At 40.4% G+C, this 20,043-nt stretch overlaps 2 pseudogenes; one reads left to right on the top strand and one right to left on the bottom strand.

The window, feature by feature from the left end:
* Positions 1 to 928: 928 nt before the first annotated feature.
* LOC147919336 (uncharacterized) lies at positions 929 to 7,556 on the bottom strand (annotated as a pseudogene).
* Positions 7,557 to 9,132: 1,576 nt separating this feature from the next.
* LOC147919335 (uncharacterized) lies at positions 9,133 to 13,677 on the top strand (annotated as a pseudogene).
* The last annotated feature ends 6,366 nt before the right edge of the window (positions 13,678 to 20,043 follow it).

The raw sequence follows: 20,043 nt of genomic DNA, 5'->3' as shown, positions 1-20,043 counted from the left end.
TTCCTTAACTTCTTTAAGTCCTGTCATCACATCTCTTTAACTTCAAGGTTCTAAAATGTGTCAGCATTTATTCATGATTAGATTGATTTATTTTAAAACTGCTAGATTATATCTTTGATAGAATAAAAGTTTATGTTATATGGTTGTTTTGATCGCACCTTATCTTTGGGTGGAAAAGAGTTCTTCTTTCAGTGGAAAGGATGTCTTCCTTAAAGCAGTAGCAATGGCTCGATTATATGCCATGGGTTAATTTAAACTGCTAAAAACCACTTGTTCAAAAGTAATAAATATCGTGTCTAATTTTTGGATAAACTCTTTTGAACACTAAAAGAAGATTTATTGGTTAAGTTGGAATAAATTACGTCTAACATATGATAAAGGAGGATTAAGTTTGAAAGACTTAAAGGAGTTAAATCAGGATTTATTAACAAGGAAGCATGAAGAATTCTTTGCTCCCCGCCTGTAACGTCCCAGAACCGTCCTATGACCAGACAAGCCAACGGACAGCCACGAGACGCTACAATGGAACTGCACTTGGTCCAATCGAGAGATAGAAGCAGATAGCCATGGGACGCTATGATGGGAACTACACCGAAGTGGTTCAATCGAGGGATAGAAGCTGCCGCTTCCCATCCAGTCTTCCTTTGACACAATTCCACCCGCGACCGAGACTGCTTAGGCTTTACAACCCTCGCGTTCTGGTGGGTTGTGTTAGCCCGGACAAGGCCAAGTATCAAATTCACTTGTCATGTTTCCCAAAAATCATTTATATTACTTATAGTAAATTATTACCATCAAATAAGTTACCAAAGCAATACTTACTCGGATCCTTTCCAAAGAATACATATTAGGAAATATATAGTTGTATAAAAACACATAAAACTTCCTATCCAGGAACCTAGTGTTTGCTCCAAGCTCTAGACTCAACCTAGGCTTCCTGCAAAACAAATATTATCATGAGTAATCTACTATTACTCAGTGAGCTGGAAACCCTTTCCTAGCATGCATTTATTTTCCCAACCCAACTACCTGATATGATCCTCCCAAAGAATCGGCACCTTCGAGTTGGTAGATAGATACACCTTGATTCTAAAGACAAGGAAGCCTCAAGAATAAGGATGGTGGAACGAATGGTTGCACAAGAGTTGCGGAAAGACTCTTGATATATCGGTTTGATCTTTCAGCCTCACACCAAAAAGATTGGATATCTCAGCCTCGCACCAAGGAGATCAGGGTTTTGACTATTGGAATCACACCAAGTAGTCAGTTTTGATTGTTGGAATCACACCAAGCAATCAGTTTTGTTCACAAAGAACAGAAGAGAATCACTCTCAAAAAGAAAAGGTTTTGATAAAAAGTTGGATATATTATTTCAATGATCTTACATGAGTTTATATAGGATAAGAAAACTTGGTAACAAATCCAAGTACTAATTATTCTTGAAACTAGAAGACAATAAAGATAGATAGTTGAATGAAGATTCAACTCTTGGTGTTTCCCTTCCCAAGGTGACTCTAGATGCATGTATCTCTAATTTTCGTCACTCTCTGACCACAAAATAAAGAGATTATTTTGGGCTTTCTTGGACTTGAATTAGACTCAAAGTAGGCTGGACTTGATAGACATCATCCCCAATAGACTTTTCCATGCTCTCTTTGGCCATAAGCTCTTGAATAAGCCCATTAAGTGCATCCCTTAGCTTCTTAGCTTTTGCTCTAGTCATTGGTCCTTCAGGTACAAGCAATGGTTCCTCAGCTACAAGCTCCTCAGGTTCAAGCTCAGCTACATATTCCTCAAGTTCAAGCTCAGCTAGAAGCTCATCCTCCTTAGCTCCATCCATGATCACATCATCCCCCTCCTCTTGAAAAGGATTTGACCTCAAATCTGGATCATCTGCCACAAAAGGAACTAAATCAGAAACATTGAAGCTTGAACTCACATTGTACTTACCTTGAAGATCAAGTTGGTAAGCATTGTCATTAATCTTTCTTGTGATCTCAAAATGTCCATCAATTCTAGGCATGAGTTTTGACTTCCTTTCAGCTGGAAACCGTTCTTTCCTCAAGTGAACCCACACTTGGTCTCCGGGTTTGAATACCATCTTGCGCCTTCCTTTGTTAGCTTGTTTCGCATACTGCTTTGTCTTCTCCTCAATGTTGATTCTAGCTTTCTCATGGATCTGTTTGACAAGGTCAGCTTTCTTTTTCCCATCCAAGCTAGCTCTTTCACTCAAAGGTAGAGGGGTTAGATCCAATGGAGATAAAGGATTAAAACCATAAACAATTTGGAATGGAGAAAACTTAGTTGAAGAATGAACTGATTGATTGTATGCAAACTCAGCATGTGGTAAACACTCTTCCCAAGTTTTAATGTTCTTTTTGATCAAAGCTCGCAAGAGAGTAGACAAAGTTCTATTAACTACTTCAGTTTGACCATCAGTTTGTGGATGACAAGTAGTGGAGAATAGCAACTTAGTACCTAGTTTAGACCAAAGTGTTTTCCAGAAGTAACTCAAAAACTTTGTATCCCTATAAGAAACAATTGACTTAGGCACTCCATGCAAACGAACAATTTCTTTGAAGAACAATTCAGCAACATGCAAAGCATTATCAGTTTTGTGACAAGGTATGAAATGCGCCATTTTAGAAAATCGATCAATGACCACAAAAACTGAATCTTTACCAGTCTTAGTTCTAGGCAAACCAATCACAAAATCCATAGAAATATCATGCCAAGGCTGAGTAGGAATAGGCAAGGGAGTGTACAAACCGTTGGGTTGTACCTTTGACTTAGATTGTTTGCAAGTGACACACCTTCCACATATCCTTTCGACGTCTCTCTTCATGTTTGGCCAATGAAAATGATCTTGCATCACCTTAAGAGTTTTTGCTATTCCAAAGTGACCCATCAATCCTCCTCCATGCGCTTCCCTAACAAGTAATTCTCGAAGAGAACAATTAGGCACACAAAAACGATTGTCATAGAAAAAGAACCCTTCATGCCTATAGTATTTGCCTGCAGCAAACTTTTCACAAGCTTTGTACACATCTTTGAAGTCAGGATCCTTCTCATACATCCCTTTAACTTGTTCGAATCCCATCAGTTTAACATCAAGAGTAGAGATTAGGACATACCTTCGGGACAAGGCATCAGCAACAACGTTTTCCTTACCTTGTTTATACTTGATGAGATAGGGAAACGTTTCAATGAACTCCACCCACCTGGCATGCCGTTTGTTGAGCTTTTGTTGACCCTTCAAATGTTTAACGGACTCATGATCAGTGTGAATCACAAACTCCTTGGGCCATAGGTAGTGTTGCCATGTTTGTAGCGCTCGAACCAATGCGTACAGCTCCTTGTCATATGTGGGATAGTTCAAGGTCGCTCCTCCAAGCTTCTCACTGAAATATGAAATGGGTTTCTTGTCTTGCATCAGAACAGCTCCAATACCTACACCAGAAGCATCACACTCAATTTCAAATGTTTTAAGGAAATTAGGCAAAGTTAAGAGTGGGGCGTTTGTAAGCTTCTCTTTCAAGGACTGGAATGCTTCTTCTTGTGCTTTCTCCCATTTGAATCCAACATCCTTCTTGATGACTTCTGTAAGTGGTGCAGCTATAGTGCTAAAGTCCTTCACAAAGCGCCTATAGAATCCAGCTAGTCCATGAAAGCTCCTCACTTCTCCAACAGTCTTTGGACTTGGCCATTCTCTTATAGCTTTAACTTTCTCCTCATCAACCTTAATGCCATCTGCACTCACAACAAAACCTAGAAAGACAAGGTTATCCGTACAAAAAGTGCATTTCTTAAGATTGGCAAACAACTTTTCCTCTCTAAGAATTGTAAGAACCTCTTCTAAATGCAGAACATGTTCTTCCAGATTCTTGCTATATGAAACAAGGTTTATGTTGTGGTGGATGATGATGAATGTAAGCAATGGTGATATGAATGGAATGATGGATGGGTGTTTCAATTCCCCTTATGCTACTGCAGTACAAGAGGTATCAATCCTAAATGAGTGTTTGTGAACAGCTAAGATGTGCATATGAATCTAAGTTAAGACAAATGTAAAGATTGCTTGTCACTAACAATCCTAAGATGGAAAATGCAAAATGCAGAAAATAAACTACAAGAACCAAGAACTAAATGCAAATAAAACTGAATGATTGAAACAGTAATGAAGCAAGAACAGAAATAGAAACTACTACTAATGAACTAATGCAAGACAATCAGTGAACTAAAAGCCAAATGTATGCAACTGGAATGAAACAGGAATGAAACAAGACAATCACAAATCATAAACACAAGTTCTAGGGATGAGCTCGAGCAAGCACTCGACCGAGTGTAGGTCGAGTGGGAGGTCGAGTTGGCTAAATCCGGAAAACAGAGCAACACAATAAAAACAGAGCAATGCTAAAACCAATCAAACAACAAGCAAGCAACAGGATTAAGACTAAGATTTCAATAAACAAGGAAGGTTCTTGAGGATGGATTCATGGGATGAACTAATCATTGTGGTTATCTAACTTGGTCAACAAATCTCAAGCAAACTTTGAGCTAACCTCTAGACATATGAATCTAAGACAAGTTTCTCCCACTCTCATGGTCAAGAAACAATCAAACCTATGCAATTCTAGACTTGTTCTCACACAGTAAAGAATCTACACAAGCAGGCATTAAGCAATACATCTCAAACCAAACAAGACCTCTAATCTCTTAGCAAGCCTAATGGTAAGGTCTAGATCTAGCCTTATCTATGCTTCTTAAACATTAGTGTGATGCTAAGGAGCTTGAAATCAGATCCTAACCTCTCAGTTCAGGATCAGCATTAAGAACATCTAGCCTAGAAGAGATCTACAACAATCAAGCTTGACCAAATCACATAAACCACAAGATCAATCCTTCCTAACCCATCCTCAAGATCCTAAGCAAACTACTCACAACAAGACATGATGAAACAAATCAAAAACCCAGAAAATATTGAAACTTGCATTATTAGAAAGATGAAACAAAGATCTTCAATATTAATCAAAGGATCAAACTCAAATTCTCAATATCTTGAAAGTTATAGAACCAACAAAATATAAGAATCTAGTCTTCTTTCTTAAGAAAGTACAAGATCTAAAAATGAAAATGCAAAAGGAATAAAGCTAAAAAAGGTAAAAACTAGGTTTTCAGAATATCTAAAAGCTGGACTCTTTTGGTGGCTGCAGGTATAAGGCCTTATATAGGTGGGAAGGTGGAAGCCCTAAAAATAGAAAAAGTCAAAGTAGTCAACGGCTCGGTCGAGTGGCTGGTCGAGCTGGCTTCTCTCGTGCAATCTCCACTCGGTCGAGTCCTCCTCAGCACACGGTCGAGTGTCTGGTCGAGTGTGCGGTCGAGTTGGGCTCTGGACCTTGTTGTTTCAGCCTTAACTCCCTTGTTTCCTTTTCATGATTGCTTCTCATCTCTTCTCCATTGCTTCCATGCTCCTTAAGCTCCAAAATCACCTGTTTATGCATGAAAAGATGCAAATGCAATGCAACTAAACTCTAATGCATGATTAGTGCTAAAGCTACACAATAATGGCCTAAATGGATAGCAAAAGATGCAAAAGATGTGAATAAACTAAAGGAAAACAAGGTAAAATATATGAACATCACTATAGACTAAGATATCATCAAAGTAAACAACAACAAAGATTCCAATGAATTTTCTCAAAACATGGTTCATTAACCTCATAAAAGTGCTGGGTGCATTTGTTAGCCCAAAAGGCATAACCAACCATTCATACAACCCATGCTTAGTTTTGAAAGCAGTTTTCCATTCATCACCCTCTTTCATGCGTATTTGGTGTTATCCACTTTTGAGATCTATCTTAGAAAAGACACAAGAACCATGCAGTTCGTCAAGCATATCATCAAGCCTAGGAATAGGATGACGATACTTTACCGTGATGTTGTTGATGGCTCTACAATCAACACACATGCGCCAACTTCCATCCTTTTTGGGCACAAGTAGGACTGGAACCGCACATGGGCTCATGCTCTCTCTAATATGTCCCTTCTCCATGAGCTCATTAACTTGTCTTTGCAACTCCAATGTCTCCACAGGATTAGTCCTATAAGCTGGTCGGTTTGGAAGTGATGCACCAGGAACAAAGTCTATTTGGTGTTCAATACCACAGATAGGTGGTAATCCTTTCGGATTGTCCTCCGGGAATACATCCTTAAAATCCTGCAAAAGAAAGGTTATCTCACTCGGTAACTCCGGTGCAAGGTCAGAAAAACTCATGAGAGTCTCTTTGTAAACAAACATAATCAAAGGTTGTTTTGAAAATAAAGCTCTCTTAACCTCTCCGTTTCTCACAAAGAAATTTGAATGCCTCACGGGTTTACTACTCTCACAGGCCTTTGACTTGGTTTTTCTCAAACTCTCGCTCTCTTTTTGGTGAATTGTGTTTGTGGGGTCGCTCATGGTGTTTATTTTTCTCCTTTGCTTGAGAATCAACTGATCTTGATAGACTTCATGAGGTGTCAACGGGACCAAGATGATCTTCTTGCCTTTGAACTCAAAAGAATAACGGTTGGTGAAACCATCATGGCTTGTTCTCCGGTCAGATTGCTATGGTCTTCCCAAAAGAATATGACTTGCCTCCATAGGTAGAACATCACACAAAACCTCATCCTCATACTTCCCAATGACAATAGGAACCTTTACCTGGATACTAACCTCCATCTCACCATCATCATTAAGGCATTGCAGCTTATATGGTCTAGGATGTTTCTCCGTAGTTAGCCCAAGCTTTTTAACCATTGTTTCACTCGCCACATTAGTACAACTCCCTCCATCAATTATGAGACAACACACCTTATCTCGGACATGGCATCTTGTATGAAATAGATTCGCCCTTTGCTCATGTTCCACAATCGCAGTTTGAACACTAAGTGATCTCCTTGCCACCAATATCTCGCCTTTTGCTGGAATTTCTTCAAGTTCTTCTAGTGAATCAGAAACCACCTCTTCATTTTCTGATTCCATCTCTCCATTCTCCAAGAGAATCATGGCTCTTCTATTGGAACATTCATGCGCATAGTGTCCTCTCCCATGACACTTATAACACGTCACATCTCGAGCTCGGGTTCTGGTAGCCTCAGCTTTTTCCTTGGCAACTTGATTGGCAACAAATAGCTTTGCTTCATCCTTTGGTAGAGCAACTGACTTTTCTCCCTTCTGGTAACTTGGTTTTGGGTTAGATGAACTAGCACCATTAGTTATCCGCGTAGAACTTCTTCTCTTAAGTTGCTTTTCCACCAAAATTACTTTGTGTAACATCTCCTCAATCTCCACATAATGCTCCATCTCAGCCTATCTTGGACATCTCGGTTCAACCCACTCATGAATCTAGCCATAGTAGCTTCTCTGTCCTCAACCACATCAGCTCTTATCAAAAGAATCTCCATCTCCTGATAGTAATCCTCCACACTTCGACTTCCCTGAGTCAGTCTCCTTAGCTTTTGATGCAGATCACGATGGTAATGACCAGGAACAAATCTTCTCCTCATGATAGCCTTCATCTCAGCCCAAGTCTCAATCGGAAATTCGCCATTATGTCTTCGTGAAGTCACCAACTGATCCCACCAGCTAAGCGCATACTCACTAAACTCAACAGCCGCCACTCGCACCTTATTAATCTCAGAATAGTGTTGGTAATTGAAAACTTGCTCAACCTTCTTCTCCCACTCCAAGTAGACATCTGGATCATTCTTCCCAATGAATGGTGGAATTTTAAACTTCAGCCCTCCAATGTTATCACCATTTCTTTCTCTACCTTCTCTCACACGTCTAGGTCTCCTTCGGCTTCCTTGAGATGAATTTCCACTACGACTGTAGTAATCTTCAGCTGCTACACCTCTTAACTCATCTCCTACTCTCCTCTGTTGATTAGGCAAGTTTTGTGGTTGCCTTTGTTGTGCTTCTGCTTGAACTTCGTCCAACCTCTCATAGACTGCATTCATCTCAACCCTCATCATTTTTCACATCTCTCCCAACAAAGCTTCCATCTGGACATTTCAAAGTCTCCCGGGTTCATCCTCCTCATGGTTGCTACTTTCTCCGTCAGCCATATTAAAAGAACCTGCAAAATGAACAAACTCGTTAAAAGTAAAAGTTCCTCACAAGTGTTTACTCTCAAGTGTTTTGCTCACAAGTGTTTACTCTCAACTCTCAAAGTGTGTTCAAGGTTCTAATAGAACATAAACCAATCAAACCCAATGTGTTTTCCAAAGCACCCAAAACAAATTCAACACAATGAGATCCCAAAATGGACAAGAAAAGAATTGGAAACAAATAATTTGAAAAGTTAGAACGAAATAGAATAAAATAGAATGGATTCTTTTTTTTTTTTTTTTCTCTTCTTCTTCTTTTTTTTTTTTTTTTGTTTTCTCTTCTTCTTCTTTTTTAAAAAAAAAACTGAATACGAAATTAGATAAATAAAGATGAAAAAAGATAGAATATGAAAAGATAGAGGATGAAAAGAAAGAAGATGAAAAGATAGAAAGAAGATGAAAATATAGAAAAGAGAGAAGATGAAAAACAGAAAGGTAATTAAGGAAAGGGCGATCGCAAGGGTGATTCTAGGGTTTTCTCGCGTCTCTTCCACGTTAGGTTTCGAGTGACGGCCGCCGCCGGTGTGCCTTCATGTCGGAGCCAGCCTCATCGGTCTCTCCTCCGGGAGATGACTCCTCTACTCCAACAAAGCAAAAGTCCTATGCCATTGTAGTCTCTAAGCGTCCTCTGTTGAAGAAACATGATTTTGATATTAGTTTGATTGATGGTGTACGAACAATAACGGTTCCTGAGGTGGTTCTAAAGGATTCAGTTCCTCTGTGGGATGATTTTTTGGTGGGAAGATTCCCTTCAGCAGCTCCCCATGTCGCTTAGATCCATGTTATAGTCAACAAGATCTGGCCGTTGGGTGATAAGTCCATTCGTATTGATGTATATGAGAACTCTGAAACTTCGGTTCGGTTTCGGATACGTGATGAGTCTACACGATCGAGGGTTCTACGTAGAGGTATGTGGAACATTGCGGGTGTGCCTATGATGCTGACTAAGTGGTCTCCTCTCCCTGAAGATGCTCAGCCGGTGATAACATCAATGCCTTTGTGGGTAACTTTGAGGAATGTCCCTCACTCTATGTTTTCATGGGAGGGACTTCGTTTCTTAACAAGCCCGATAGGTAATCCTATCCGACTTCACCCTGAAACTGAGCTTTGTAGTAAGTTTGATGACGCCAAGGTTTTTGTGGATGTAAACCTAACGAGTGCTCTGCCTAGTTCTTTTCGGTTCAAGTTATCAAAAGAGGAGGATACGATAGTGGAGTTTTCTTATCAGTGGCTCCCGCCTCGATGTTCTCGCTGTGAAAAATGGGGACATTCGGATGAGGGTTGTGTGCCTGTTCCAGTGTCACCTAAGAAAGTTTCAGCGGCTGAAATTGAGGAGGGGGAGATTGTGGTTCCGCCGGTGCAAACCGGTGCATCTCAGCTACCTCCTCCTCCAGTTCAACAGGTTCCACCACCACAGGCTTCCACATGTGATGTTTTGATTCAAAAACCTGCAGTCGTTGGTTCTCCCACTAAACAGACAGATGAGGAGAAATCCGGTTGGTCAGTAGTTTCTCCAGGTAAAGGGTCTAAGAGTTCGGAGAAAGTCATTAGTCAGCCTGATTTAGGACCTGGTACGACTCGAGTGTCTTCTCGGTACTCTGTTCTTGGGGATGTGGGTGAATCCTCGGAGGGTGTAGCAGAATCAGATCCAGGGCAGACTGTCTCTAAAGAGTTGGTTTCCTCAGGCAATGCTGCGGATAGTCGAGGGGATGGTACAAAGCTGGTTACTAGTGTTGATACCACCACTCGCATTTCTTTACCTCGTCAAAGAAAGAGTTCAAATAAGTCCTCCACGGAGTCTTCTTCTCAGCAGACTAAGGGATCTACCCTTGGCATCTCGACCAAGAAGAACTCCAGGAAGCATCATTAATGTCGGTTTTTTTCTGGAACATGCGAGGTTTCAAAAAATCTAAAAAACATTCTATTGTTCGTGATTGGGTGCAAGCTGAATCATTACAGTTTGGATACTTACTTGAAACGCGTGTCCAGGAAAACAATGCTCCTCGGATTCTCTCCTCAGTTTTCCGGGGTTGGTCATCAATAACAAATTATGAATTTAACAGTCTTGGTAGGATTTGGGTAGTTTGGCGGGAGGACGTCCGAGTTACCCCTGTTTTCAAGAGTGGACAGATCGTTACATGTTCCATTCTCATGCCTGGCGATTCCCAGGAGTTTTTTGTATCTTTTGTATATGCATCAAATTTCGCTGATGAACGTAAGGAGTTATGGGGTGATGTTAAATACCATTACGATTCACCTTTATTTGCGAATAAACCTTGGCTACTTATTGGGGACTTCAATGAGATTCTTGATGGCGAGGAACATTCTAACTACGAAAACTCTCCCACTGTAACTGGTGGAATGCGGGATTTTCAAGATGTGGTTCGTTATTGTGCCCTCGAGGATATGGCTTATCATGGTCCTCTGTTTACTTGGGGTAATAAGAGGGATGAAGGGCCAGTTCACAAGAAGTTGGATTGTGTTTTGGTTAGTGAGGCATGGAGTCGAAGCTTTGCTGATGCATATGGTGTTTTTGAAGCGGGTGGGTGCTCAGATCACCTTCGGTGTAGGTTTACTGTGGGGCATCAAGTTTGCAGACCACGAGGACCGTTTAAGTTTTCAAATGCTATTCTGTCTTTCCCAGACTTCTTACCCACGGTACAGGATTTTTGGGACAGTACTGCGAGTCTCTACCATTCCACCTCTCCTATGTTCCTTTTTGCCAAGAAGCTTAAGGCTCTCAAGCCTCTCTTGCGTTCTTTGAGCCGTCAGAATCTTAGTCAAATTTTAGAGCAGGTGACGACTGCTCACACTATTCTTTGTGATAAGCAAACCATCAACCTCACTAACCCTACCGCAGCTTCCATGGAGGCTGAGAAGGAGGCGTTTAGGCATTGGGATCATGTGTCTGATCTGGAGGAGAATTTTCTACACCAGAGATCAAAGCTGCACTGGATGTTAGTTGGAGATAAGAACAATAAATTCTTCCATAAAGCAGTCTCTTCTCGGCAAGCTCTTAATGCTATTCGGGAAATCACATGTTCCGATGGTTCAATAGTTAAAACTCAGGCTGAAATCAAAACAGAGGCGGTAAGGTTTTTTGAGGAGTTTCTCACACATTCACCACCTGATTATGAAGGGCTAACTGTGGACCAGCTTCAGAGGTTGGTTCCTTTTTGTTGCTCGGCTGCGGAACAGGAGGGGTTGTTGAAGCATGTTTCTGCAAAGGAAATCCGGACAACACTTTTTAAAATGGCAGGGAGTAAAGCTCCAGGCCCTGATGGTTACACTGCTGAATTTTTCAAGAGTGCCTGGCAAATTTTAGGGAATGATTTTGTGGTAGCAGTTTAATCATTTTTCCTTAAGGAATTCCTCCCTAAAGGTGTCAACTCAACGATTTTAGCTCTCATTCCCAAGAAATCAGACTCGAAGGAGATGAGGGATTATCGACCAATCTCATGTTGTAATGTGCTGTATAAGGTTGTTTCTAAGATCCTTGCAAATCGTTTAAAGGTTATTCTACCATCGTTCATCGCTCCAAATCAGTCTGCTTTCATTAAAGACAAACTTATGATGGAGAATCTATTGTTAGCCTCGGAGTTGGTAAAGGATTATCATAAGGAGTCTATCTCTGGCCGCTGTATGATGAAGATTGATATCTCCAAAGCCTTTGACTCAGTCCAATGGTCGTTCCTTCTAAATGTCCTCAAGGCTATCCATCTTCCAGATGTCTTCATTCATTGGATTTAGCTGTGCATTGGGTCGGCTTCTTTCTCTGTTCAGGTTAATGGTGAGTTAGCTGGCTATTTCCAAAGCACAAGAGGGTTGAGACAAGGTTGCTCTCTGTCTCCTTATCTTTTTGTCATCTGTATGAATATCATGTCCCTTATGATTGATAAAGCTGCGGCTGACCGTCGTATTGGCTACCATCCCCGTTGTAAGTCCCTGCATATAGCTCACCTCTGCTTTGCGGATGACATCTTAATTTTCACTGATGGTAGTTCTCACTCTGTTGAAGAAACTCTAGCCGTGTTTGATCAGTTTGCAGCCGCTTCTGGTCTTAAAATTAGTCTTGAAAAGTCCACACTTTTCATGGCTGGTGTATCCACTCAGCAGAAACGTGATATCCTTGAGCATTTTCCCTTTGCAGTCGGTACTCTACCTGTTCGATATTTAGGCTTACCTCTTCTTACTCGGACAATGACAAGTGCAGATTATTTCCCTCTGATAGAACGTATTCGCCTCCGTATATCCTCTTGGACTGGTCGGTTTTGTCCTTTGCGGGGCGTCTCCAACTGATAAAAGCGGTTCTCTCCAGTCTTACCAATTTCTGGCTCTCTGCTTTTCGCTTGCCAAAGAAATGTCTGCAGGAGATTGATAGTTTACTTTCGGCTTTTCTATGGTCTGGTCCGGCTCTTAACACGAAAAAGGCAAAGCTCTCATGGTTAAATGTTTGTAGGCCGAAGAGGGAAGGAGGTTTGGGGATCCGTCGGTTACAAGAAATGAATACAGTCTGCATTCTTAAGCTTATATGGCGTCTTGTGTCAGCTGGTAACTCCTTATGGGTCAATTGGGTACACAAGAATCTTATTCCAACAGGCTGTTTATGGTCTGTTAGTGCTTTGGGAGCCGGGGGATCTTGGATGTGGAGGAAAGTTTTGAAATATCGGTCTCTAGCACTTCCTTTATACAAAAAGAGGTGAGGAATGGTCATGGTACTTCTTTTTGGTTTGATACTTGGAGCTCAATGGGACAACTGTTTGCCCTTTTTGGGGCTCGGGGAAGCATTGACATGGGGATATCTCGAATGGCTACCGTAGCCGATGCAATGACTCAAACTCACAGACGTAGACATCGAACAGAGTTACTGACCGCGATTGAAGCAGAACTTCAATCACTCAGTCTTTCTCTCCCACAACAGGGGGGTGATCGCTCTCTTTGGAAACAACACAATGGCTCTTACAAAAGCAAGTTATTGTCTCTTGACACCTGGCATCTGATTAGGCAGCATCACCCTCCTTGTGATTGGTCTCCGGGTGTTTGGTTCACCCACTCGACACCTAAATACTCATTTGTCACCTGGCTTGCTTTTCATAACAGGCTCTCAACAGGGGATAAACTAGTTCAATGGAATGTTGGAGCAAACGGTGCTTGTGTTCTTTGCCAAGGTCATGCGGAATCTAGAACCCATCTATTTTTCTCATGTTCCTACTCCTCTGCTGTATGGTCGTCCTTAGCCTGTGGTTTGCTTGGTACCAGGTTTACCACAAACTGGGATGCTCTGACCGCTCTGCTTCTTGACTCGACCACCCCTCGACTCCACATGTTCGTCCTGCGGTACGTGTTTCAAGCTGCGCTACATAGTATATGGCGGGAACATAATGCCCGTCGCCATGGTGAAGTCCCCACTTCCACTTCCAACTTATATCGTTTCATTGACAGAACGGTCCGCAATCGGCTACTCACGTTGACGGCTTCTACCGGATACGAGAGTGGTTTGCAGCTTTGGTTTCACACCCGTCCCACCTGATCTGCTCAATTAAATCTTTTTCAATCTCTGTTAATGTATTTTGTTTAAGTCCAACAACAACCACTCTGAAGAACTCTGTATAACGGTTTTTTTGGTGAATATATTTTAACATTCATACAAAAAAAAAAAAAGAAGATGAAAAGAAAGAAGATGAAAAGATTAGAAGATGATAGAATAATAGATTACCAAACTTAAAGGTGTGCTCTGATACCACGTGATATGATCCTCCCAAAGAATCGGCACCTTCGAGTTGGTAGATAGATACACCTTGATTCTAAAGACAAGGAAGCCTCAAGAATAAGGATGGTGGAACGAATGGTTGCACAAGAGTTGCGGAAAGACTCTTGATATACCGGTTTGATCTTTCAGCCTCACACCAAAAGGATCGGATCTCTCAGCCTCGCACCAAGGAGATCAGGTTTTTGACTATTGGAATCACACCAAGTAGTCAGTTTTGATTGTTGGAATCACACCAAGAAATCAGTTTTGTTCACAAAGAACAGAAGAGAATCACTCTCAAAAAGAAAAGGTTTTGATAAAAAGTTGGATATATTATTTCAATGATCTTACATGAGTTTATATAGGATAAGAAAACTTGGTAACAAAGCCAAGTACTAATTATTCTTGAAACTAGAAGACAATAAAGATAGATAGTTAAATGAAGATTCAACTCTTGGTGTTTCTCTTCCCAAGGTGACTCTAGATGCATGTATCTCTAATTTTCGTCACTCCTCTCTGACCACAAAATAAAGAGATTATTTTGGGCTTTCTTGGACTTGAATTAGGCTCAAAGTAGGCTGGACTTGATAGACATCATCCCCAATAGACTTTCTCATGCTCTCTTTGGTCATAAGCTCTTGAATAAGCCCATTAAGTGCATCCCTTAGCTTCTTAGCTTTTGCTCTAGTCATTGGTCCTTCAGGTACAAGCAATGGTTCCTCAGCTACAAGCTCCTCAGGTTCAAGCTCAGCTACATATTCCTCAGGTTCGAGCTCAGCTACAAGCTCATCCTCATTAGCTCCATCCATGATCACATCACTACCCCAAAAAACATCACGTAAACAAAGTTCCGTGAGCAGAAATATGGCGGAAGCAATTTAATAAGGAACAAGCAATGAAGGCTAGATAAATCAATAAAGACTCGATAAACCTAGACTCTACACTTCCTATGGGCCCTCGATAATCTATTCCATTCCACAACAAAAAAATAAAATCCCATGTTGAAACCACAAAGGTAACCAACATGAGCCACCAAGGACGCATCGTCATTCAATAGTTCGGGCTAGCTAGACACTGAAATGTCTATAATATGAGTAACCACTTGGGATGAGGCTCACGAGACATCCACACACCACACTTGGAACAGAGGATCGGCACTCTATTCTAGCTACGAATCTGAGAATAAAATTTCAAGAAACTAGCTAAAATAAATAGAAGAATTCAAAGAGTTAGAATTAACGCAAAGAATCAAGTACTTCGACCACGCAAGCAATTTCAAGCAAAAAAATCAAGCAATACCATGCAAGGAAAATCAAAAAAAAAATTTAAGCAAACAATCAACAAGCAACGAGAAATAAATTCAAGCAACTTAGATTGTTCTATATGCATGCAAGTTCATTTTTATGCAAAATTATTGCAAATTAATCCATCAAGTAAACTATGACGATCAAGTAAACTTAGAATAATTTTCTATCATTTTTCGATCATGCATGCAAGCCATTCCGATTTTAAGCAAAAAAATTTTGCTAACAAAATTCATCAAGTAAACTAAGGATATCTATCCCTTCAATTTTTAAGCATGTTTGTGATTCTAGTGTTAATTCTATGTAATTAAACAAGAATCCAACATGAATTCCTACCAAATTTTAACATGCAAATCATTTAGATCAGGTGAATCTAGCATGCAACTAACTAGATGCAACAAGCAATGGATGTTTGCAAAAGCCCTAGAACTCCTACAACATCCCACACAATCTACCACAACTCACAGATGATTCCAGACAGCAGATTGATTGACCGTTCGGAATCTTTTTCACTAGCGGATCAGACGACAATTCTCTTCTCGAACTTCTGTGCCAATTCTCGATCTTCAGCGCCAACAGACGTTCGTCTTGTTCTTCTTAAGCGATCAAGTCTTTAAAGAGGTTTTAATTGTGTTTCTTTGGGCAAAAAACTCACAAATGAAGCCTAAGGGTTGTATTTATAGGTGTTTTGATACATTCTCCCTTTTTAGTACAAGTGTTGTGCATGCGTTGACACGCGGCGCTGGCGCAAAATGCAGCTCTGTATATGGCGCGTGAATTTCTTCTGGGCGTACAAATGGCATATCTTGCAACAAATGGCAAGACTGAGACCAAGTGTCTTCCGTTTTCATTTTTGCATGTTTTTCTTTTCAATTTCTAAGCCAAGTGGCTTTTTGCAAACTAGGCAAAGAACCTTCTATTCTTCTTCGCGTTTATGTTATTTTGCGTCCCTTTTTTAACCATCGTTTTGTATGTGACGCCGTTCTTCGATCATGACACTGAATCTCGATTGTTCTTTAATCCTTTGGCGCTAATGTGGCTTCTACCCTTCTTACTCGTTCTCTTTTCATGTTTTAGCACACGTTCCTTGACCATGGACATTACAAAACTCTTCGATATTCTTCGACCAAGGACATTAAAACTCTTCGATATTCTTCGACTAACGACATTAAAATTCCCATTCGTATATCGCCATCGTCAGATATGTTGTTCTAATTGTTTCTGGTATGTATTGTTGTTGATGCGATCGATGGACTTTTGGTAACTCGATAGTCCTTATGCCGATCTCTTGGCACCATCGTTAGCCTTTTGCTACCATTATCATTGGCATGTTGACTATTCAATAATATTCGTTGGTCCTTCGTCTTATTTTACTTTTGGCTCGATCATTCATCTTCTTTGTAGTTTTTAAGACTTTCTATCTGAGAAAATCCCTTGAATATCACTGCTGTAATGCTCTTTGAAGTTTGAACTTCTTCTCCCTTACTTGAGTTTTTTCTAGTTTTCTTGTCATGTCACCCACTACGCTATCCCTTGCACCATTACTTGAGTCTTCGCCAATTTCCTTGTTTCGTCGTCTATTCCATCATTTAATTGTTCCCCTCACGCTGTCGGCTGGCGCCATTTAGAAAGCTTCTTCATCCCGGCCCTCTTTGGGAGAGAGTCGCAGCGACAGCTGCCGGCAACTAAAAATTGTCTTTACTTTCCTCCATCTCTTCTTCATCACTCTTAATTTTCTGTTGCTGCAACTTCAATTATCAAATTATCAACTCAAGTTTTATTTTAGAAGCAGCGACAGTCGCTAGATTTGAAAAATCAAATCTTCATTGTCAGATATGTAAAACTGTATCTTCATCTTCACCGTAATGTTAGAAATCTTTCTTAGGAGTTTGTTAGATTTAGAGTTATACCCTTTAAAATACTCATAATTACAAAATTGACATATCAAAAAAAAAAATCAGTCGCCAATATGAACCGCGCGACAGTTAAAAGAACATGGCCCTCCAGCTTTTCTTTGTTGTCTACATCTTTAGTTTCTTTGGTTACTAAGGCTCCTTCCTTGTTGTACCACAACTTGACTTCTCCCTTATACCTCTTGTATTGCTCCTCTTCATCCTTCGACTCGCTCTGGTCTCGTAAATTTCATTGCGTAACTTGGTTATCTTGTACTCCTTTTTTATCTGTTCATCATGTGATCTTTCGTTCTCTGAATCTCTTGGTTTCATACCTCCATATTCATTTAACTCCTCTAGCTTCGTTTTGCTTTCATGTCTTCATTCGTTTTCGTCTTCATCTAGTAGCCTCCATGTCCCCGAATAAATTTTTTTTTATCTTCATACCTCATCATGTATACTTGATTTCTTCATCAACAACTTCTTCATCTTCGTTACATTCATTTATTTTTGAGTTTCTTTAGTGTTTTCCATACTCGGTCTGAATTCTTCATTTACTCACTTAGAGTTGGTTCGATGGAACCTCACCGGTTTCTGTCACTTTGCATAAAATTTGCTTTATCTCCTTCGCCAATAATTATTTTCTTGCACCCTATTTTCCTTTACTTGGTCTATTTTCCATTTTATTTGTTGCGCCATTATTGATTGATTTTCGTTGTGCTCTCTTTCAACTGTTTTGTTTTCCCCCCTTTGATCGACTCTCTCACATTTGCTTTGACTTATTTTATCACACTCCTTATTCAATTTATTTCTCATCTCTCTTCAACTGTTTTGTTGGCATTTTTGATCGATTTTTCCTTGAGCTTCCTTTGACTGGTCTGATTGCAATTTGTGGTTTGTGGCGCTTAAGTGAATCCTCAATCAATCATGCAAGTCCAAATGCAACTTAATCCTAAAATTAACTATACAACCTATAAGCAACATGCAATGCAATTCAAGCAATCATGGCAAGCCAAATGCAACACATAAACACTCAAAAAATTAGTAAACAAAACTATAAATAAAACACGCGGCTAGAAATTAGCATATTTTTCCTTAAATCTTAAAAATATTTTACACCAAAAATGTAAGGGTTCTTCTTCTACCTAGCCATTCATCTATTCTTAGAAGGTTCGGATCCTACTTAACCAGATTTTTACAACTCCTAGTCGCCGAGACACAGACCAAAATACACCTTTCTTTTTTACAAGTTCTAGTGGTTAAGTCTTACACCAAAAAGAATACCTATTTGACCCTTACATTTAGCCCAAAAAGAAATACACCCTTAGCTATAACGATTTTATTGGTTTTGGAGACTCCTACACTCATCACAAGTGCACACACTCATCCTAGGTGGCTCATCAGGTTGCGGTTCAGCGGGAGGCAAGATAAAAGTTGGGGCAGTAGACATTGAAGTTCCAGCTTCATCCAGCGTCGTTCTTTCAGCTCGTGTGACTTGCTCTGGACAACTATGAGTGAAATGTCTAGATAATCCACAAATTGAACAGACTACACGCTCTAGAACTATCAGAACATACTTGTTTGCCTTCCAACATTCTTCAGTTTGGTGTTCCTTCGATCCACACGCTACGCACAATATCGTATTTCTCACAAAAACGCGAGTTGGGTTCGTCATAGACTTCCTGGCAGTGGCACGAGTTCGCAGTCTGCCTCTTGGCGGCGGCATTTCCAAGTGCAGTACTGGCTGCTTTCCATCACTGTACCTTTTTTGGCGCTTGTCACTTCCTTCTCCTTCTTCGAATTGCATTAGTTCTCTCTTCAGCTTTTTCTTCACGACCATCTTATCAATTAACTCCATCATTGGGTCTCTTGAAACTTCTTCCATCGCTCTCAAGCAGCTAAGTAACTCTTCGTTACCTAATTCAGCCTCCAACGTCATCGAATCTCGTCTTTTTGTCTTGGTAGCTCTCCCTCTTGATTAATACCTAGTAATGGTACCACCATCTTTTCTAGTACTTCTCCAACTGGACTTGTTGTCAGACTAGTGTTCACCATCGGCTCCGTACTTGCTCCAGCTTCAGGTACTGCGTCTTGTGGCACCATGTTCTGATTTCTTCTCACTTCGACTATCAAAGTCGGTATATCATCCTCATTACCAAATAAAACTTTAATCACCTCCAAATATTCTTGCTCCAGCATCAAAGATTCATATGACTTGGAGTCGCCATCGCTTGAGTTGCCTCCACTTGAGTTTCCATCATTTTCAATCTCTGGTTTGACTTCATCGTTGTGAGCTTTAGTTGATGAGTCTAACTCCAATAAGATGTTGAGAATTCTATGAATAGTTTCTGGATTTTCTTCCATGTAATTCTCGGCACTGGTACCATCGGACTGCTCTTCTACTAACTCCAACAATAGGTGCTGCAATCTGTCAGCGGTACGGGTGTTTTCCTCTCCATATTCTCAGACTCAGACAGTTAGTATTCTGCCTTCTTCCTCCACCATGACTTAGATACAGATTGTCTCGCAAATGACTGACCGTCTTGATTTATTTCTGTCTCCTCCGACCTTTCTAAGCATTCTAATGGATTGGTTTCAATAGAAGTACTGATATTAGCCCTTTCAGAAACTTTGAACATTAGCGTCTGATATGCTTCAACAGATGTGCTAATACTCTCGGACTCAATTGAAACAAAACCATTATGATGATCTGGTTCTCCATGTCTCGAGCACCCTCCTCCTGAACTATCCCTGCAACCCGATAGAAAAATAGAAAAAATGACCTGAAGACATCTGAACCAAAATAGAAAAATAGGCAAGTTGCTAGTTAATTCTAAGGTTTTAACTTAAAACTAAACAAGCAAACAACTGGAATTCTACTAGTGTTCTTGCGACACATTTACTCTATAAAAATTGTTGAAAACCCCAAGTGTCCGCTTGTATTAAACCCT

This window comes from Camelina sativa, chromosome 20 (assembly GCF_030686135.1).
Source record: "Camelina sativa cultivar CO46 ecotype springtype chromosome 20, ASM3068613v1".
In the NCBI taxonomy this organism is placed as follows: domain Eukaryota; kingdom Viridiplantae; phylum Streptophyta; class Magnoliopsida; order Brassicales; family Brassicaceae; genus Camelina; species Camelina sativa.
This window is presented reverse-complemented; position numbering and strand designations above follow the sequence as displayed.